General features: G+C 49.4%; 2 long non-coding RNA genes across 2 annotated transcripts; both read right to left on the reverse strand.

Moving 5' to 3' along the window:
- Positions 1–447: 447 nt before the first annotated feature.
- Positions 448–11,914, reverse strand: LOC145517011 (uncharacterized). The gene is made up of 2 exons (XR_014061925.1): positions 11,758–11,914; positions 448–3,508 (listed from the first exon to the last, which is right to left on the reverse strand). It is a non-coding gene; the product is annotated as an uncharacterized LOC145517011 (long non-coding RNA).
- A 113-nt stretch (positions 11,915–12,027) lies between these two features.
- Positions 12,028–16,289, reverse strand: LOC145517010 (uncharacterized). The gene is made up of 2 exons (XR_014061924.1): positions 16,131–16,289; positions 12,028–15,607 (listed from the first exon to the last, which is right to left on the reverse strand). It is a non-coding gene; the product is annotated as an uncharacterized LOC145517010 (long non-coding RNA).
- Between the last annotated feature and the right edge of the window lie 5,592 nt (positions 16,290–21,881).

Consider the following 21,881-nt stretch of genomic DNA (forward strand, 5'->3'; position numbering starts at 1 on the left):
ACAAGTGCTATAAAAGTGTTTTTTAAGTAAAAAGGGAAGTCCTTAGTGAAGTGTATTTTAAAATCACTCTCTTCCATGTAATTGTATTTAAAATGTTCGGTAGGAAAAGGGTTTGCCCCCTTTAAGAATAATCTGGAATAAACTGCTTTTGTCAGCACAAAGTCAGTGATTACGAAACAAGGCAAGAGTTGCCAAGGGTTTAGTTAGTTCCTTTTAGCACTTCAGGCCAAACCCAGAGGCCTGCAGGTGGGAGTGGAGACAAGCCTGGGTTGGCCAGCACACCCTGGTTTGGGAGCACCAGGCCCCCTCGGCAGACAAGCTGAGTTGAATGGCAGAGCCCAGGGCTCAGCCAGTAGGCATCTGACCCTCAACAGCCAAGGAAGTTCAAGGTTAGAGGGACCATGTGTAAGGTATAGTTCAGGCCAAGGCAGAAAAGGAGAGACGACCTCAACGCAGGTAGGTTACCTTTATTCAGGCAAGGAGGGGTGAGAGTCAGCCTAACTAACAGCCAGGCTGAGCACACAAGGGATCAGGGAGGCTTCATATTTAAAGGGAGGTTTGTGGAAGCGATAAGGGACGTTTTGGGTAATCTTTAGTTGAGATGGCATTTGTAGTTGAACAGGGGGTGGGAGGTTTCCGGGCAGAAGGTGATAAGACCCAGGTACAGGCAACCAGCCCAGAGCATCAGGGCAGGACTTAAAGTTTTGTTTTCCCCGAAGTTAGATGACTCAGCAAGGGCCTTTGAAACCATTGTTTTCTTTTCTAGGCCCAAGGACTCCTTCATTCCAGGCCCTGAAATCATAAAAAATGGGAAAAAGGATGCCATATCTCTCTGGCTACTTCCTGCTGGATGGGGGCGACGGTTCTGGGGTCTGGAACGGAGGATCGTCCTAGGGCCCAGGGTCTCCTTTTCCTGAAGTTGGGGTGAGGCTCTCAAAAAGAAGAATGGTCTTGACCTGGTCTCGAGAGATGGCCCAAATTCGTTCTTGGAGAAACCTTTGAAAGAGATTGAAGCGACCGGGTCCAAATAAGAGGAATAAAATGGTAAGTACCAATGGTCCCAAGAAAGGGAGCAACCAAGGGAGGGCCAGTTAGAATGGGTTTGGGGGACTGTAGACGATGAGATGGCTGGATGGCATCACCGACTCGATGGACATGAGTTTGGATAAACTCCAGGAGTTGGTGATGGACAGGGAGGCCTGGAGTGTTGTGATTCATGGGGTCGCAAAGAGTCGGGCAGGACTGAGCAGCTGAACTGAACTGAAAGGTTTTGTAACTCTTTTTTGTGGCGTTTGTAACTCTTTTCTGTGGTGTTGGATTCTGTCTCTAAGTTCTTTGACTCTGCCCTGGACTATGCCCATTTCATTAACAAAGTAGCAGCTGTCCTCTCCTAGGAAATTGCAGGTCCCTCCCTTTTCCGAGGTGAGAAGGTCCAAGGCTCGCCTATTTTGTAGGGCCACAGAAGCTAATGAGTTAATTTGTCTTTGGACCGAAACGAAGGACTCCACTACCTGCTCCGTATCCTCATTAAGTTCTCGGGACAGCTTGTAGTAGAAATGGGCCGAGATCGAGATGCCCCCAATCCCGGTGCCTAGGGCTGCTGCTATGCCAGTCCCAATCAGGAGGCGGGCTATGACGGCTCATCTTTTCCTGTGCGAAAGTTCCCCTTGGGGGTAGACTATTTGTTCTACCTCTTTGAGGAATGTTAGACCCGGGGTCAGGAAGACCAAGATTCAAGGTCCAGGGGTTTCCAGGGGGAGACATGAATATGCGTAGGTCCCACAGAGAATGAAGATTCCTGGGTTGGTGCAATTATTTGTGCTGTTCCAGAGAACCCAAGTGGAACAGAAGGAGGGAGCGGAGTTTGTAAGAGCAGTGTAGTTGGGACTAGAGTAGTTGATACAGGTTAGGTTTGAGGAGGCTGAGAGAAGGACATTGCCAGAGACTGGCCCAATGAGTTGTGTAGTTTTTTGTTGGGAGGGGAGGTATAGTTGCCCTGTGACAGCCAGGTTGAGGGTAAAGGAATTGCTTTGCGCAGTGAGGGAGACAGTGCCATGCATATCCAACACTGGGATGTGTGTTGTGTGTACTGGAAGAATTGGAAGGAAGAGTTGAGAAGGCGGGTAAGGTGTTGGTTGCCAGAGGGAGGTTTTAGGAGAGGCCGTAATTGGGAAAGGAGGGCTAGGCGTTTATAAGGCTCGGGGGTCGCCTGTAACCGGGAAAGTATGTTCTTTATGACTTGTTCTTGTTTCTTTTTCCGATTTTGATCTAGTACCCCGCCCCCGTCTGAGTACCAGCAGTGGGTAATGGGATAGAAACACATGTTTCTTCCATTTGGCTTCTGGCAGGTGCTCAGGAAACTCCCTCTTTTGTAGTTTAACAGTGAGTAGGGATTTGGACTCCCCCCTCCGCCCCCCGCCGAGGTTCATGATGCATGGTCTTAGAGCCGTATTATAACATGAGGAATGAACCGAGGAATAAATGTCGGCGTCGTGGGGCTGTTAGTTAGGCAGTGCGGAGGAAATAGCACCCTAGGAGTAGAACACAGCTAACAACGTAGGCGATACCAACGAAGAGACGAAGGATAGGGGACCAGTCCTGAGGGGAGACAGCTACTAGGCTTATAGCAAGGACGAAGGTCAAGGGTGCAGTCATAGTTAGACGGGGAGAGGCCAGTCAGGGCGAGGGGCGGAAGGCCTCGAGTTTTGTGGTAGCTTGAATCTGAAAAGGAAGCATGTTCATAAGGACGTAGAATGATGTAGAGAATGAGAGTGAAGAAATCAATTTTGTCTGGAGACAGGTTATAGAAGATTCCCCGAAGCCACAGTTGAGACACCAGTGTAGTCAGGTCTTTGAAGGAGGTTTCTGTCGGGGCGCTGGTCCAGAGGTCTTGTGGTTGTTGGGTCGGGAACAGTTGTTGGTTGAAGAGTGTCCAGGTCATTCAGTGTCTTCTTGGATGGTCGACAGAGGTTGTCGCCGGGTGATTTTTTAGGAGGTAGGTCCTGTGAGGGACACCTGATAGGGGTCAGTTAAGGAGGGCAGCGCAGGATCAGAGGTGACCCGTTTAGGCGAGAGACGTGTACCCAGGAGGTGTCCTTCTCGAGTTTAGCTGCGGTTGGGGTAAGGAGGATGATTTTGAATGGTCCCTGCCACTTTGGGGCAATGGGGCTTGGGGGTCAGGGGCGGGCAAGTTGTGGTTGATGTATTTCCAGAGGGCATCGCGGAGTTCCGCCAGCAGAGGGGAGTGTAGGGAGCTTGGTATGGGAGGAGGTTCAGGGGGGAGTCCAGGAGGGAGCATGGGCCTTCCGTACATCACCTCAAAGGGGCTCAGCTCCATGGGCTTTCTGGGCAAAGCCTGTACTTTGAGGAGAACAATTGGCAAAAGTTTAGTCCAATCCAGATGTACCTCGAGGGGTAGTTTGGTAAGCGTTTCTTTGATTATTCTCTTCATCCTTTCTACCTTTCCTGAGGACTGGGGGCGACATGGAATGTGAAATGTCCAGGGTATCTGCAAGAATTGGACAAGTTGTTGGGTGACCTTGGACGTAAATTCCAGGCCCTTATCAGACTGCAGGGATGAAGGCAGGCCAAACCTGGGGATAATTTCTGCGAAGAGGATTTGGGCCGTGGTGTGGAGAAGGCAATGGCACCCCACTCCAGTACTCTTGCCTGGAAAATCCCATGGACAGAGGAGCCTGGTGGGCTGCAGTCCATGGGGTCGCTAAGAGTCGTACACGACTGAGCGACTTCACTTTCACTTTTCCCTTTCATGCACTGGAGAAGGAAATGGCAACCCACTCCAGTATTCTTGCCTGGAGAATCCCAGGGACGGGGGAGCCTGGTGGGCTGCTGTCTATGGGGTCGCACAGAGTCGGACACGACTGAAGCGACTTAGCAGCAGCAGCAGCAGCAGTGGGCTCTTTTGTTTGTAGTGGGAAATGCTTCTACCCATCCCGAAAAGGTGTCCACAAGTGCCAGGAGGTATCTGACTCTCCAGGGACATATGAGTCAAGTCTATCTGCCAATCCTGTGCTGGGAGGCTGCCTCACATTTGATGGATTGGAAAGGATGTTTAAGGTTGGAATTGGGATTAATACGTTGACAAGTCTGACAGGAGCAGGTAAGGTTATCTAAATATTGTTGGTCTGCAGTGGATATGGGGAAGTGGTTACAGAAGAACTGTTGGAGTGTTTTGGAGGAGGGATGAAAGAGTGAGTGTAGATAAGAGAGGATTTCTCTGGTGGTGGGAGGGCCGGGTGGAGTCAGAGCTAAGATGACAGGGGACTGGAGGGAGGGATGGGACAGGGCTATCTCCTTTGCCTTCTGGTCTGCGGCATTGTTGCAGGCTGATATGAGACTTCTCTTTTGATGTCGCCTACAGTGGAGGATGGAGAAGGCAGTGGCACCCCACTCCAGTACTCTTGCCTGGAAAATCCCATGGACGGAGGAGCCTGGTAGGCTACAGTCCATGGGGTCGCTAAGAGTTGGACACGACTAAGCGACTTCACTTTCACTTTTCCCTTTCATGCACTGGAGAAGGAAATGGCAACCCACTCCAGTATTCTTGCCTGGAGAATCCTAGGGACGGCGGAGCCTGGTGGGCTGCCGTCTATGGGGTCGCACAGAGTCGGACACGACTGAAGCGACTTAGCAGCAGCAGCAGCAGCAGCACAGTGGAGGATGGAGGCTTTGTTTGGTTAGAGTGCTGCCTCTAGAAGTTTGTGGATCAGGTCTGAATTAATGATGGGGGATCCCTTTTGGGTTCGGAAACCTCTTTCTCTCCATATTAGGATGTTTGAGTGAAGTAATAGGCATATTTGGAGTCTGTGTGGATGTTAATCCTTAGATTTTTAGCCAGAGTCAAAGCTCTGGTGAGAGCTATCGGTTCTGCCTGTTGGGAGGTGGTGTGAGGTGGCAGAGGTGAAGCGTCAATTGTCTGGGTCCCGTGATTGTGATGAAGGTCCCCTGGATGATGGCATATCCTGCTGCAAAGGGTGGGGATTTTTGAGAGCTGCCATCAATGAACCAGTGTGGGGTGTCTGGGTCTAGGCTGGGCTGCTCTGTTAAATGTTGGAAGGGGTTTGGGGTAAGATCTACTGTTAGGCTGCAGCAATGCAGGAGGGAGTCTGTTGTAGAGGACGTGGGTAATAAGCTGGCGGGGTTAAGGGGAGAGCAGGGGGAGAACAAGAGCTGACGGTCGAGGAGAAAGGCATGTAGGACCTGCACCCTGGAAGGGGGAAGGGAGAGGAAAGCCCAATGTGATAGTAAGTCTCGGAAGGTGTGTGGAGAACAGACTGTTAAAGGGGCATGCCTAGAGAGTTTATTTGCTTCAGGTACGAGGGCTGCGATAGTAACCATGGCCTGTATGCAGGGAGGCCACCCCTTGGTCACCATTTCAAGCTGTTTTGACAGATAGGCTATGGGAGCCCAGGTGTCTCCAGCCCGCTGACATAGAAGCCCCAGGGCCTGTCCTTGGTTGGAATGGCAAAGAGAAAGAATGGTCTGGTGTGATCTGGCAGCTGGAGAGTTGGCACTCGGAGGAGGCTCTGGGTGAGCTGGCGAATAGGACTGGCCAGAGAGGAGGGGTTAAAGAGGGGCTCATCCAGACATCCTTTAGTGGCCTCACAGAGCAGCTTTGCAATGAGGGAGAAGTAAGGGATCCAGATACGGAAAAAGTTTAGGAGGCCGAGGTTAGACAGGAGTTTCTTTTCTGTTTTTGGAAGTGGACAGTTAATTAAGGCCTGGATTCCATCTGGGGGAATAGTTCTCTGTTGTTGGGATATGGAGAGCCCCAGGTAGGTGACACCTGTCTGTATTACTTGGGCCTTGGGTAATGTGGACTGGGGGATGATGTTTGGCTATGGATGGGTGATCAGTGTCCCAGACTTGGGGGTCTAAGGCAGGTAGATCCAAGAGAAAGTCAGGGGTGAGAGATAGGTGGTCCAGGTGCCATCTGCATGCAGAATATAGAGACTGTATCGGGGGGTATGGTAATAAAGACCCCCAGTTTGGATAACAAATCTCTCCCTTGGAGTGCCATCAGGCACCGAGGCCTTATGAGGAATGAGTGTATGAGGGTCGATTTTCCAAATTGACAGACTAATGGGGGACTGAGTTTTGGCCTTAAGGGAACTCCAGAGACCCCCTTGATTGTGAGTTCTGAGTCTTGAGTTGGGCCAGAGTAGGAAGTTAAGAGAGAGAAAGCGGCTCCAGTGTCTACTATAAAGGAAGTCTTTCTCCCAGCCACTACCCCATCTACCCTAAGTTCCGAGCTTGTGTCCAGGACACAGGCCAGAGGGCTGGAACCCAGGCCCCATCATTGGAGCAACTCTCATAGTGTTGGGCTGGGGTTCCGGGGAGAAGTGGGGATCTCCCCAGGGGCACCAGGGCGTCCCTGTGGACATTCCACTCTCCAGGTCTGGGAGGTGGGGACCTCCTCAGGGGTGCCAGGGTGTCCCTGGGGACAGTCCATCTTCCAGTGTCCCCACTGACCACAGGTTGGGCACAATTTTTGGGGGGGGGCCGTGGGTTCGGGCATGCCTTTGCCCAGTGTCCCGAATGGTTGCATCAGAAGCAGGATCCCGGGGACTCTTAAGCCCTGGTCTGGGATGACTTGTCCCAGGCTGATCTCTTCCCTTAATTGCTGCCATCAACAAGGCATATTTAGCTTTCCTCTCACGGTGTTTTTCTCTCTTAACCTCCTCTTCTCTATTATTGAACACCTTGAAGGCTACTTCTAGAAGGTCTTTTTGGAGGGTCTCAGGGCCCTTCTCTAGTTGTCGAAGCTTGCGTCTAATGTCAGGGGCGGACTGGCTGATGAATTGAACACGGGGGTAGAGTAACCCAGCAGGGGTGGTGACATCTAGGTTGGTAGACTTCTGGACTGCCTCTGTGAGGTGTGCCAAGAATAAGGCTGGATTTTCGTCTGCCCCTTGGGTGATTTCCCTGATTTTATCATAACTGACATTGATATGAGTATTTTTCTGCATTCCTTCTAGAAGGAATATGATTGAGTCTCCCGATACCTGGGTCACTGGGCTGGTACGTCCAGTGGGGATCTAATTGAGGCACCACCTCATCAGCAACTGGGATATCCCGGTCTCAGTTATGGAAGTGATCAGCATGGGCTTTTGCCACTTGCCAGATACGGTCTTTCTCATCTGGGGTGAGAGTGGCATTTAGGATATAATACACGTCACTCCATGTGAGGTTATAGGCCTGGGAGAGTATCAGGAATTCTCTTCTGTATCTGATAGGACTTTCATAAAATGATCCTAACTTTTCTTCTATCTGGCTCATGTCTGACCATGAAAATGGCACATGGACTCGGGTGGGGCCCTCTGGTCCTGCCATCTCTCCCAGGGAAACGTGTTGGGTATGTGACCCTGTGGCAGGGGGGGAGGGATGGGGGGAGGGGGAGATGGGGTAGTGGGGTCAAGGGGGAGTCAGGAGAGGTTTCAGAGTCAGCAGGTGAGTTGGATGAGGGGGAAGGAGAGGGTTGGCGGGGTGGCAGGTAGGGAGGGGCCTCGTCCACGGGGTTGAACTCCCAGGGTGCGGAAGGTCACCATCGGCATTAGTTGAGGAAAAAGAGCCCTTTTGCTTGGGAGGCAAGGTGCATAGAAGGACCTCGTAGGTGGAGCAGGCCTGGCATAGGGAGGACCTGCTCCGAAGGGCCCAAAAGGCTTGGGCATATGGGACCTCCAACCACTTGCCATTCTGTTTAAGGAAGCTGGTGAGATTTTGAAGACTGTTAAAGTCAAATGTGCCGGCTTCAGGCCAGCGGTCTTGATTGTCCAATTGGTATTGAGGCCAGATCTGTGTACAGAGTTGTTTTAAGCAGTTAGCTTTGAGTTCAGTGAGTGAGAGTGGTTTGAGATTTTTGAGAACACAGGTCGGGGGGAATCTTTTGGGGCCGACTGGCCAGACCCCATAAATGAAAGGCAAACTCCTATTGGGAGCTCGAGTTGTCACCCGTAGTCATGATAGGAGTTATGAGAAGAGAGTTCTGTGTCGAGGTGGAGCGTCTCCCACCGTCGCCTACAGAGGGGCCTTAGGCCAGGGGTCCCCGGGACCCGGAGAGGACTGGGTTCTAGGGCGCCTCTAGAACACTCCGGATCTTACCTTAATCTAGGGGCCTGGCTTGAGTGGAGGGTTGTATGTCGAGCAGTCGAATGGCAAGAGTTCCCTGTTCCGGAGGTCGTCAGAGAGAGGGAAAGGGGGTAGAGCCGAGGCCTGGGGTACGCAAACCACCAATAAAGCCTTAGCACAAGGCTTGCACCGCTCACGAAGGCACTAGGCATCCCCGAGGGGAACTTATGAGCCCTAGCAGAAAGTGAGCTCAGCGGGTGTTCACGCTCCCAGACTCCAGGAAAAGGGAAAGGGAAAACAGTGAGAGGGAGAGAGAGAGAGAGAGAGAGAGAGAGAGAGAGAGAGAGAGAGAGAGAGAGAGAGAGAGAGAGAGAGAGAGAGACAGACAGACATGAGTGCCTCCCCCTCTCCCGGGTTTCAGGTTTCGGCACCAAGAATGTAAGGTATAGTTCGAGCTGAGCTGAGCCGAGGCAGAAAAGGAGAGACGACCTCAACGGAGGTAGGTTACCTTTACTCAGGCAAGGAGGGGCGACAGTCGGCCTATCGACCAGGCTGAGCGCACGAGGGATCAGGGAGGCTTCATATTTAAAGGGAGGTTTGTGGAAGCGATAAGGGAAACATTAGTCAGCCGGGACATTTTGGGTAATCTTTAGTTGAAGTGGCATTTGTAGTTGAACAGGGGGTGGGAGGTTTTGGGCAGGGGGTGATAAGTCCCACATAGATGCAACCAGCCCGGAGCATCAGGGCAGGACTTAAAGTTTTGTTTTCCCCAAAATTAGATGACTCAGCAAGGGCCTTTGAGACCGCTGTTTTCTTTTCTAGGCCCAAGGACTTCACCACGCATACCAGAGACTGGATGGATGGATGGATGGATGGAAGGAAGGAAGGAATGCAAGTGAATTGAAAGAATAAACAGTCTAGTGGTAACAAGAGGAGTAAAAAGTTAGCATCAGGACTTCCCTGGTGTCCAGTGGCTAAGAAGCTACACTCCCAACACAGGGGGCCTGAGTTCAATAGAAGCCTCAAGCCCCCACTAAAGGATCAAAGATCCCACATACCATAGCTATTACTCAGCCAAATAAACAAAAAGTCTGCAAGCTACTTGAACCAGGCCTCGTCCACTGTCTAGTCAAACTTACTGCACACGTATCATCGTTCTTTTTCCATCTCTTTGATTACTAAGGCACACTCTCAGTTTGTCCTTAAAAGGAAAAAAAAGCACCACTGGAGGGAGGTGGTCATGAGCCTGGTCCTTTCCAGTTCTCTGTCCACGTTGGTGGCATCGGTCTTCCCTTGACGGCAGAAACAAACACCAATATTTCTCAAGCACCTAATAAGTGCCCTGCAATACATAATCTTCACTCCTCACATCTGCTGTCTCACACTGAGACAACACTCCCATTTCACAGATAGGAAAACTGAAATGAAGTGCTCGGGAAATTGCTGAGCTTGGAGACTTCCCACAGGGCAGAGGGGTGTTCAGGGATCAGGACTGAGGCTGGGGTCCCAGGTGCCCCCTTCCCTCCTTAGATCTCTCTATCTGCCCCTCTCCCTCTCCCAGGACCTTGTCCGTCCCTGGGTTTCTCTCTGAAGAGCTGCAACAAGACAACAAACTCCCTTCAAGCAACAGCAGTCACAGGGACGGAAGTTAATTTCCACCAAGTGCCAGAAGGCAGTGGGGTTTAAAACAGAAAGCAGGATGCCGAGAGAAATTAAGGAAGACATTCGTAAATGGAGAGCTACACCGTGTTCCTGGACTAGATGACTCAATATTGATAGTGTCAGTTCTCCCCAAAATGATCTGTAGATTCAGCACAATCCCAGTCAAAGTTCCAGCAAGTTTTTTGTGGAAATTGACAAGCCTATTCTAAAATATATATGAAAATGCAAAAGACCCAAAATAGTCAAGATGGCTTCCCAGGTGGCACAGTGGTAAAAGAGTCCGCCTGCCGATGCAGGAGACCCAAGAGACGTGGGTTCGATCCTTGGATCGGGAAGATTCCCTAGAGAAGGAAATGGCAACCCACGCCAGTATTCTTTCCTGAAAAACTCCATGGCCAGAGGAGCCTGGAGGGCTACAGTTCATGGGGTTGCAAAGAGTTGGACACGACTGAGTGTGAGCATGCATGCAGATTATGAAGAACAGCAAAGATGGAGGACTTAAAACTTTCTATACAGCTACAGCAATTAAGACACTGTGATAATGGTTTCAGGGTAAAAAACAGACCAACAGATGAGAACAGAAAAAACCCAAAAATAGACCCACCCATACATGGTCAATTGATTCAGGACAAAGACACCAGTGCAATTCAGTGGAGAAAGGATTTTCTCTGTGCCTCCAACAAGCCTGGCCCCATGTTGGGCACCAGAGGTGGGTAGGAGGCTGAGAAAGGAGATAATTGGGGGAGGGGACTCCCCGCTTTTGGTGAGAGGGGCTGGTCTTATGGGTGTGTGTGTGTGTGTGTGTGTGTGTGTGTGTGTGTGTGTGTGTGTGTGTGTGTGTGTGTGTGTGTGTGTGTGTGTGTGTGTGTGTGTGTGTGTGTGTGTGTGTGTGTGTGTGTGTGTGTGTGTGTGTGTGTGTGTGTGTGTGTGTGTAAGAGGCAGACCTTCCTGTTGAGAGGGCCTGGGAGCTCCAGCCAGCTTGGGGAGACCCTGAGAACTGAACAGCTTCCTGTGACTTCAAAGCCCATGTTTTCTGCAGAGGGATACTGCACTGTTGCGTTGCTGGGCCAAGCCACACAGAACTAAAGGTGCACGCTAATGAGGAGCTGCTGGCAGGAGGGGTGTAGCCTGGGCCCCCAGGTCTCTTCAGCTTCAGAGTCTGCTTCATCCAAAAGCCAGTCCAGGCCAATTATTCCCCACCCCACCCCGTGTCCGCTAAGGATCTCTCTGGAGACCAGAGCAAAGGCAAGAGGCTTCAGAGGCAGCCGGAGGGCTTGAGGGCAAAACCAAGGGGCACTGGGGCCAGAGGATGGCAGTCAGGCCAGAGAGCAGTCAGGGAATGGTGATGAGAGGTCACCTCCCTGCCTGCACAGGTGTCCTGTTTCACAAAGGCTGGAGCACAGAAGGAAAACATAAGCAAGGTCTGCCCTGCCCCTGCTTCTGGCAGGGAGATCTGGAGGGCCCAGGAGCTCCTGGGCTGGGGCTGCTCTCGGAGTGAAAAGGAGAGACAGGCTTGGGGAGGCCTCCCCCTCCACAGAGACTGCGGCAGAAGGCTTGGGACATAAGAGCTGACGCTTCTGGAGGACACCCTGTGTGCCACTCCTTGCATGCCACCCCTGTACGCTTGAATCATTTAATCCCCAGGACAGTGCTCTGCTGCTGCTGCTGCTAAGTCGCTTCAGTCGTGTCCGACTCTGTGCGACCCCATAAACGGCAGCCCTCCAGGCTCCCCCGTCCCTGGGATTCTCCAGGCAAGAACACTGGAGTGGGTTGCCATTTCCTTCTCCAGTGCATGAAAGTGAAAAGTGAAAGGGAAGTCGCTCAGTCATGTCCGACTCTCAGTGACCCCATGGACTGCAGCCCACCAGGCTCCTCCATCCATGGGATTTTCCAGGCAAGAGTACTGGAGTGGGTTGCCATTTCCTTCTCTACAGGGCTCTGAGGTCAGTACAATTATTAGCCCCACTTTACAGATGAGATAACCGAGGCACAGAGATGTTAACTAACCTGCCCAAGACCACACAGTACTGAATGGCGGAGACAGGATTCAGACCCAAGTAGCCAAGCTGACCGCGACTGCCGGGAAGGGGCGAGCGGGGAGGCGCTGGAAGGGTGTTGGGAGTAGAGGGCACCCCCCCCCGCCCCCCGCAGATCCGTCGGAGTCGGGGCGCGGTGCCTTCCGCGGTCACCATGGCAACGTGAGCAGGGTGGGAAAGGGGGGAGACGGTGGGGGAGGAGAGCAGCCGCTGAGCATTGATCTCGCTTCAGTCAGATTCAATCCAGAGTGAAAATGGATTTTTTAATGCGTCTATTAGCTGCTTTGAAAACGCAAATTGAGTTCAGGAGAGATGGAGGCCACCGGCAGAAAACAATTTGGCGTCTGAGGCCCTGGGGGGCAGGGGGCACCCCAGAACGAGGTACCCACCCCTCAAGCCGGAGCTTAAGTCTTGGCGAGGGGGAAGGGAGGAGGTACCCAGCGGCTGTTACCTCTGCCCAACCCCCAGGATAAGGGGTTCTAGCGGGAGACAAGGGGCAGCTCTTCTGCAGAAAAGAGTAAATTGCGGGCCCCAGAGGGAAGCCACTTCTCGTGAAGGGCACAATCCTGGAAGTCTTCCTGGATGAGGCAGGATTCTGAGGGGCCTTTGAAAATTCACCTTCAGCAGATGCCAGGCTCAGGCGAAAAATAAGGCCCAGCAAGCTTTGGCCCAGCGCTTTAGAATGCATAAAAATTTCCCTGCTAGCTCTTCCTTACTTGAGTCCTCCTAAGGGCTACGGAGAGCAGATTGCGAACCCATTTCACAGGTGAGAAAATCAATGCGGGGCAGGTGTGTTGCCAGTATCACTCAGGAAGGGCCCAGGCTGGCTAGAATTCCCCATCCCTGTTTTGTGAGACCCACATCTCGGGGAGGGGAAGGAGCTGCAGGAGCAGGCCTGGGTCCCGGGCCTTGGGGAGCAAGGAAGGATTGCCTGCTGCAGGTGGGGAACACAGCCGGCCTCTCCATTAGCATTCAAAAGAGGTGAGGAGGGGGCTGGTGGGGTCAGGAAGTAGAAGGGAGGGACGGAGGGATGCGGGTCAGATACCCCTTTACTTCTCTCCGTTGTCCTTGCTGTGAGTGGAGGCTTCCTTGCATATGCAAATGAATTCATCCTCCCGCAATTACAGCAGTAATCAGGAGCAAATTACCTTCTTGCTGTTTACTTTCAGCGTCCTTAATTAATCTGGTTATTAGACGATTAATGAAGCTTGTTTGGTGAGAAATTAATAGCAAGAATGGAAAAGGGGATGTGTGTGTATGAGGTGTGTGTGTGAAGTGGGTGCACTTAGCTAGAAATAGAGGCAGTTCCCAGGAGTCCCCGCAGCCCTCTCCACATCTATCTCCCTCCCCACTGCACACACTCAGACCCGCCTCTCCTTTCCCCCAAACTACCATTCTCAGCTTCCTCTTGCAGCCCATCACCTCCTCCAGGAAGCCTTTGTGGATTGGAAAAGTGGCCCCTCACATCCTCCAGATGAAGGCAGTGGCCGCACACAGGGTGGGAGGTCCGGAGATAGTTCCTTGGCCATCTCTATTGCCCCCAGAGCCCACTCCAGGCCCACTAATTCTCACACTGCCTCATGTTCACTGCCCACCCCCCAGACGGTGTCCAGAAAGTGTTCCAAAGATTGCTCTCTGCCCGCTACAGGAAAAAGTAACCTCTCACAGTCTATGGACTGTCCAGAGAGTACTGAGTATGTCCACTCCACCCCTACACAACGCACTGGGCTGTGAAACCACCGCTCGGCTTGAGAGAACACTAAGGTCATATTTCTTTTAATATTTACCAGAAACAGTCTGAGGCTCAACCCGCTCATGCAGTAGTCAGGATTTCTCCTGAGTTACCTTTTCCCTAGGTAATTTCTGGGGTTCCCAAGGACAAGTGTTCATGTTTCACAGTTTTATCCTGGAGTCATTTGTTATATGATTTTTTTTTTTCTCTCCAGCTTCTTTTTAGGTCTCTGTGGATTTCTACAGTTTTGCTACAGTGTTTCTAGGTCTGGGTTTCTCTTTACTTACTCTGCTTGAATTCTTCATGCTTCCTTCCCAGGATTTATCTTTTTAACAGTTTCTGGAAAATTCCTAATCAACATTATTAAGTGTTACCTTGCTCAATCCCCTCAATTATCTCCTCTGGAATTCCTGGATGGCATTTGTTAAATTCCTTATTCTATATCCCATGTCTTTTTTTCCCTCTTGTTCATATTTTTCTCTCTGTGCTGTTATGGCTAATGATTTCTTCACATCCATTTTCCAGTTCGCTAACTATCTCTTCAATTGTATTTAATCTGCTATTTAACCTGTCCATTAGGTTTTACATTTCAACATTATCATTTTCATTTCTGAGTCTATGTGTTCACTTTCATATTTGCCTGCTTTTCCTGGCCACATTTTTATTTCTCTAAATAGTTTAAACAATTATTTTTTTTTAATATTCTGGATCTGACCATTCCAGTATCTTAAATCTTGAAGGTCTAATTTGGCCATTTGTTGTTTTACTGACTCACTCATGAGCAGTTTTTTTCCTCATGTACTTTGTAATTTTGTATTGCAGATTCAAGCTTTGCTGGGTTCTACCCATACAAAACCTGCACAGCAGGAGTGTGTCCTTCCCAAGAGAATTTGCTTTTGCCTTTGCTTTAGCCAGGTGCCTCCCGGGCTACCAACACATTTGGAGTTAATTTCACTACTTGAAGTTTCCTTGAACATACAAATGTTTCCCCTAAACCTCTGTGTGGGCCGGCCTGTGGTTATAAACGTAAAGGCTTTTCTTTCTACCTAGAACACAAGCTGAAATAGACAAAGTTCTTATCATTTCTCTTTGCCACTGGTGAATTTTTTTCTCTATTCTTTCAGAAGAGGTGTAGCTTTGAGAGCCCTGTTTTATGTTTTGTTTTGTTTCTATAGAGGTCTCAATTATGACTCCCTCAGAGAAGGCAATGGCAACCCACTCCAGTACTCTTGCCTGGAAAATCCCATGGACAGAGGAGCCTGGTAGGCTGCAGTCCATGGGGTCGTTAGGAGTCATACACAACTGAGCGACTTCACTTTCACTTTCCATTTTCATGCATTGGAGAAGGAAATGGCAACCCACTCCAGTATTCTTGCCTGGAGAATCCCAGGGACGGGGGAGCCTGGTGGGCTGCCATCTATGGGGTCGCACAGAGTCGGACACGACTGAAGCAACTCAGCAGCAGCAGCAGCAGCAGCAGCAATGACTCCCTACCATGAGTGCTCACAACCTATCTCTTTCTTCCTCATGGAGCCTTCAACACCCAAGCCTCTAGGCCTTTATTTCTGGGCCTGGACAACTGTGTCCCCCAGGAGACATTTCTGGTTGTCACAACTGGGGAAGGGAGTTGCTTTGGCATCTAGTGGGTAGAGGCCAAGGTTGCTGCCAAATATCCTACAATGCACAGGACAGCCCCTCCGCAACCCAAAATAATCTGGCCCAAAATGTCAACAGTGCTACTATTGAGAAACTCTGATCTTGGTCATGGAAATGTATGTGCAAAGGACCTGAGGTCTCCCCAAAGCTTCAGGGCTTTCTAACACTCAGGCTTCCAGCACCCTCTTTTTGTTTGATAGCCTAAAGATTTTCCTCACATTCATTCATTCTGCAAACACAGACATGCATTTAAAAAATAATTGTGTCTTAAAAAATCATTGTCTCTTATAGAGCACCTCTGGGTGCTCTGTCGTGGAGATGCCTCGGGATATCCGCTTGTCACTCCCGCCTGCGTCCACCTCTCTACTGCTTGCTGCTCCCGCTCACCTCTTACCTTCTCTGTTTCACTCCTTCGCCCTGCACCAGGGCGCACCTGGAAACACCAAGAATGTTACTGAGGGTTTGGGAGACAACTGAAAGAGCCCTGAGAGGGTATGATAATGTCCCCACCAGCAGCAGTTACTGTTCCACAGCTTCCCTCCCCCCCAAATCTCCAGATCTCTCATCACCCTCACCCACAACCTCAAAAAGAATGTCATTTCCTCCCTTCAACCCAAGACTCAAGCCATTCCTGCAGCAAGAATATGCATCCCATCCCTTGGAATCTGCATCAGGCTTGTCCACTCTGGAATCCAGAGCTGGGCCTACAGGAGGTGCTCAGTGTTGACTAGTTGAATGAATGGATGAGGCCCTGCTTCCAGGTCTGGCAAGGCAATCATACTAAGTGTACGCATATTTCCTGGCTTCTGGGTCATTCAGCTTCTACATGACAGCATGTTAGGACAGCCACAGCTTTGATCTAAATGCACATTTAGAAAAAACATTTCTCTAAAGCTTCAAGGGCACAGCCAGGCTAGAGGAGCTCCTGATCTCCATAACTAAATAGCACACTTAACCTTGCAAACTGCAGCATCTGTGCTCCAATTTGTAGTGACTTTACAGTTTCCTCCAAGAACAAATAGGGCGGATTTTTGCTTGTTTGTAACTACAGGGCCCAGCCTGAGATGGAGAAAAAGCCAAGGCAGCCTGTTCCAAAGCCTTAGTTCTCCACCTGTGGAAACCCAAACTGCTGCCACCCCAACTTGCCTCACCCTGGAAACAGCAAGGCAAGGTCTTTGTGACCCAAGCGGCCCCTGGAATTCCAAGGTCATTCACTCCATTTTTTTTTTCCAATAAATATTTGTAGGATAACTCCATGTGCACTGTTTGAAGCATTTGAAATTTAGTAGAAAATAAAGCCCCAGCCCACTCGGCACTTTTGTTCTGGGACAGACATGATCAATATACTATGGGATGGGAAGGGGAGGGGGTGTAAGATCTGTGAAGGAAAATGAGGTGAGTCAGTGGCTGGAGAGACGGCAGGGTTGCAAATGGGGGTTTCTGTTTGAGGAGCGGTCAGGAAATGCCTCTCTGGGAAGGCCACTTTCATTGAAAGCAAGTGAGCCAGAATTGGGGGAGGGGAGAGAGGATTGGGAAGAGAAAGGGAAAGAAAGGAAGGAAAGAGGACTGGACAAACATCAGAGGGCTGCCCCATTGAGACTCACAGGCCTTGGCTAGAGATCTGATGGGAAACCTGGAGGGTTTAAAGCAGGGACCTGAAAGATTGTAATTTACATGTTCACAAGGTCCCTTTGGCTGAAGCATCAGACCTATATGAGGGAGTGGGGGCAGGAGGGGGGTTCTAAATAACCCAGGTTAAGTGAAGTAGGAGGGAAGGGGGCCAGGGCACAACTCTTTAAGAATGACATAGCCATCACAGATACAACATAAACTAGTTAGAACCAATGAGGTCCAAGATGGCGGAAGATTCGCCTTCCGGTAGACCTTGAGCCTCATTATACACTGATTGTAACACAATTAGCTAAACGCCCGCAAGCACCAGGACAGTTCCAAGGCCGACCATAAAAGACCAAAATGTAGGCAGTGGCCCAATTCCTGGAAGTCCCCACCCCTTCCTTGAAATAGTTGGAATAATCCTCCCACTCATTAGCCTATGCAAATACCCAGCCCATAAAAACTAAGCACACCGTATTTCAGGGCCTCCTGCCTTCTAAGATGGTGCACGTTCTGTCTACGGAGCATGTTTCTCCCAAAGCCGCTCTCACCTTCCGAGATGGACTGCTTTCTGTCTATGGGATGTGTATCTCTCTAAATAAATCCACTTACCTATCCCTTTGCCTCTCGCTGAATTCCTTCTGCGCTGAGATGTAAAGAACCTGAGCGTCATTAAGTTAACCATTAACCTCCTGAGACCAGGTGTGCAATCTCAAAAGACAGTAGGTCCATGTCCCAGCCTGTGAGTTCAAGTCTGGTTTTTGGCTGGGTTCGAGTCCCATCTGAGCTGTGCAGGTTCATAAGGATAATGGTGGTTTGCACCAGGTGGGAAGAAGCAGTTGGATTTTGAAACTCCTACAGGCCAGTCACCAAGGACTGGCTGACACACTGGATGCAGGGTGGCAATTAGGGATCAAAGTTGATCCCATGGTTTCTGACCATGAGGCTGGTGGGGCCTCTTATTGAGAGGAGAGAGGGCAGGTTAGGGGGTGGTCAAACGTCTGGATCTGTACACGCTAAGGTGGAGCTGCCTGGTGATGGAGTTCAGAATGTGCTACCCCCAAAATTTGGCACCTTGGATAGTAAATATTTTAAGCTGAGTGTGTTTAAAAATAGCAGAAGCAGGAAAGTCACCCGGAGGAAAGGAGCTTCCTCATCTCCAAAGACAAAATGATGACAAGATGGAATCTAAGAAATGGGCCTTGCCAAGTTCCCCTAGTTAATTACACTTACCTTTCACTCTAACCTGTCATATTTCTATGCAACTGGCTACTCTTCATCAAACCTAGCACAAAACACTCAGGTCTAACTGTCTCTTCAGTTTTTTGCTCCTTATGAAGGCTCCTGCGTCATCATGTAAAACTTATGTGAATTAAATGTGTATACTTTTCTCCTGGGAATCTGTCACCTTAATTGTCAGACACAGCCAGGGTCCTAAGAGGGTCACGGAAAACTTTTCCCTTCCCTCTCCTAGCAAAACTGGGGACTGGGGAGGGGGCCACACAAGTCAAGTTCAGGTGCAAGAGCAGAAAGCTGGAGACGCACGTCAGGGAGTCAAAGCCACAAAACAACCCTCTAGGGAGAGGGTACAGCCAGAGAAGTAAGGGAGTCTGCGGTCTGAGCCCTGGACACACAAACATCCAGAGGTCATTAGCGGGGCCCCATCCTGCTTAAAGCTTCCCAGTGGCCCTCTGGCTGCATGCTGCCAGGTCCTGGATGATCTCCACTTGGGGTCTCTGACTGAATGCTGCTCTGGTCTTGTTTAACAAAGCCTAAAGGCAAGACAAAAAGATTGAACCGTTTCCAAGTAACTTAACCACATTCTGGACAAACCTCAAGAATATTTCTATGTATACAAAAATCACCAGCACCCTAGGAGGTAAAATTCACAATATCTGGCATCCAATGAGAAATTACCAGGTATACAAAGACAGAGGAAAATGCGATGCATAATAAGAAAATGAATCAATCGGTTGAAACCACAAAATGACACAATGACAGAATTAGTAGACAAGGATATTCAACTAGCTCTTATAACTGTACAAGTCATTTGGGGGGGGCTTGTTCTAGCTCAAGGGCACTGGTGCTGGCAAGCACCATTTTGGAGTCTTCCATCTAATCTATTAGTGCCAGGAGTTTACCTACCAACCAGCTGGCCATCGCTAGTTCTAGGCCCCCCTGAACCAAAGAGACAGCCACACTGGGACCCGCCGACCCACCCCACCCCGTCAGTGGGCTGGCCCAGCTCCAGGGCCTGGCCCCGCCCACGCCACCCCACCCCACGCCACCCCACCCCACGCCACCCCACCCCATCAATGGGTCGGCCCAGCTCCAGGACCTGGCCCCGCCCCCATCAATGGGCCGGCCCAGCTCCAAGACCTGGCCCCGCCCACCCCACCCCATCAGTGGGCCGGCCCAGCTCCAGGACCTGGCCCTGCCCACCAGCAGGCAGCAGTCAACCAGGCCAGGGATCAGCCCCACCTACTTGTGCACCCACAAAACCAGCTCTGCCACAAGAGAAGGTCCACATAGGCGGCACCCCTTGAGCATATAGGTCTGGTGACCAGAGGGGAGGTATGCTGCTGGGCCTCATTGGACATTTCCTATATAAAGCCACTTTTCCAAGATTAGGAAGTGTAACTGACCTACCTACTACAGAAACAGAAAACTAGGCAAAATGAGGAAACAGAGGAATATGTTCCAAATGAAGGAACAAGACAAAATCCTAGAAGAACTAAGCAAAGGGGAGATAAGCAATTCACCTGATAAAGAGTTCAAGGTAATCATTACAAAGATGCTCAAAAGGGACTTCTCGGGTGGTCCAGGAGTTAGGGCTTCACACTTCCACTGCAGGGGACACAGGTTCAGTCCCTGGTCAGGGAACTAAGATCCCACATGCCACACAGCACGGCCAATAAATAAATAAAGATGCTCAAAGAACTCGGGAGAAGAATGGATGAATACAATGAGAACCCTAACAAAGAGTTAAAAAATATAAAGTAGAACCAAACAGAGGTGAAGAATACAATAACTGAAATAAAAAATACATTTGAAGGAATGGCTCAGATGGTAAAGAATCTGCCTGCAGTGCAGGAGACCCAGGTTCGATCCCTGGGTTGGGAAGATCCTCTGGAGAAGGGAATGGCAACCCACTTCAGTGTTCTTGCCTGGGAAATCCCATGGTCAGAGGAACCTGGTGGGCTACAGTCCATGGAGTCACAAAGAGTCAGAAACGACTGAGTGTTCTTGCCTGGGAAATCCCATGGTCAGAGGAACCTGGTGGGCTACAGTCCATGGAGTCACAAAGAGTCAGAAACGACTGATCGACTAACACTTTTTTCAATGAGGATAGCTTAGGAGACCTCTGGGACAACATGAAGTATACTAACATTTGAATTATGGGGGTCCCAGAAGGAGCAAAGAGTAAGAAAGCGGCAAAGAATTTATTCAAAGAAATAATAGCTGAAAACTTCCCTAGCCTGGAGAAGGAAACAGACATCCAGGTGTAGGAATCACAGAGTCCCAAACAAGAGACACTTGTAAAAGCAGAGAGAGAAAAGGGAACCCTCATGTACTATTGGTGTATATGCCAACTGGTGCAACCACTATGGAAAACAGTATGGAAGTTCCTCAAAAAATTAAAAATAGAGCTACCATACAATCTAGTAATTCCACTTCTGGGTATTTTTCCAAAGGAAAAAAAAAAAACATTAATATGAAAATATATATGCACCCATATATCATTGCTGTATTGTGTACTAAAGCCAAGACTTAGAAGCAACTAAAGTGCCCATCGAAGGATGAATGGATAAAGAAGATGTGGTATATATATAATGGAATATTACTTAGCCATAAAAAGGAATGACCTCTTGCCATCTGAGACAAGTGGATGGACCTAGAGTGTATTAAACTAAATAAGAAAAGTCAGACAGAAAGACAAATACTGTATGATTTCACATGTATGTGGAATCTAAAAATATAAAACAAATGATTGCACATAACAGAACCACACTCACAGATACAGAGAACAAACTGGTGATTGGTGGAGAGGGATCAGGGGATGAGTGAAATAGGTGAGGAAGATTAAGAGGTACAAACTTCCAGTAATAGAATAACTAAGCCATAGGGGTGCAATACACAGCATACAGAGTGTAGTTAATAATGTTATAATAACTTTGTATGGTGACAGATGGTAACTAGAGATATCATGGTGATCATTTTGTAATGTTTAAAAATATCAACTCACTATGTTGTATGCCTGAAACTAAAAAATGTTGTAAGTTTCAATTTTACTTAAATAAATAATTTTAAGTTAAAAAAATAGAAACTATACAAAATGAAACACAAAGAGAAAAAAGATTGGAAAAAAAGAAAGAATAGAGCATCCCTGAGTTATTGGAACAAGGTCTCACATACATGTAATAGAAGTCCCCCAAGAGAGAAGATGCAAGGAGGACAGAAACAGTTCTGAAGAAATAATGACCAAAATCTTTCAAAAAAAAAAACACAAAGACTATTAACGTACAGATCCAGGAATTTCAACAAAATGCAAGCACAAGAAATGCAAAGAAAACCACATCGGGGCACGTCATAATCAAATAGCTTAAAACCAGTGATAAAGGGAAAAAGTAAAAGCAGCCAGAAGAAAGTGACATTATATACAAAGGGACAAAGAAAGGATGATGGCTCATTCTCCTTGAAAACAACAGGAACCAGAAGACAGGGAGCAACATCTTTAAAGAACAAAGATAAAGGCGGAAAGCTGGGAGACTGTGCTCGCCAGCCAGGGGTGACAGGTGGTGAGGAAGTGAGGTCCAGAGGTGGCAGCGGGCATGGAGGAGAGGGCAGAGAGGGCGGTGAGAACTCAGCCACAGATGAAAGGTGGGAAGGGGAAGTCTAGGGGAAGGTGCCGGCTGCTGATCACCAAAATGGGGAGCAAGGAAGCAGACCACGTTTAGGAGAAGACTGTGAGCCCCACTGTGGACCACTCACAAAGAGAGACCCCTGTAGGGCTGCATGGGGTGCTCAGAAGGAGGTTTGGAAGCTAAAAGAGAGATACATTTGGCATCTATCTGATGATCTATTAGGCAGGA

This window comes from Giraffa tippelskirchi, chromosome 8 (assembly GCF_054371585.1).
Source record: "Giraffa tippelskirchi isolate mGirTip1 chromosome 8, T2T-mGirTip1v1.2.pri, whole genome shotgun sequence".
NCBI classification, from domain to species: Eukaryota; Metazoa; Chordata; class Mammalia; order Artiodactyla; family Giraffidae; genus Giraffa; species Giraffa tippelskirchi.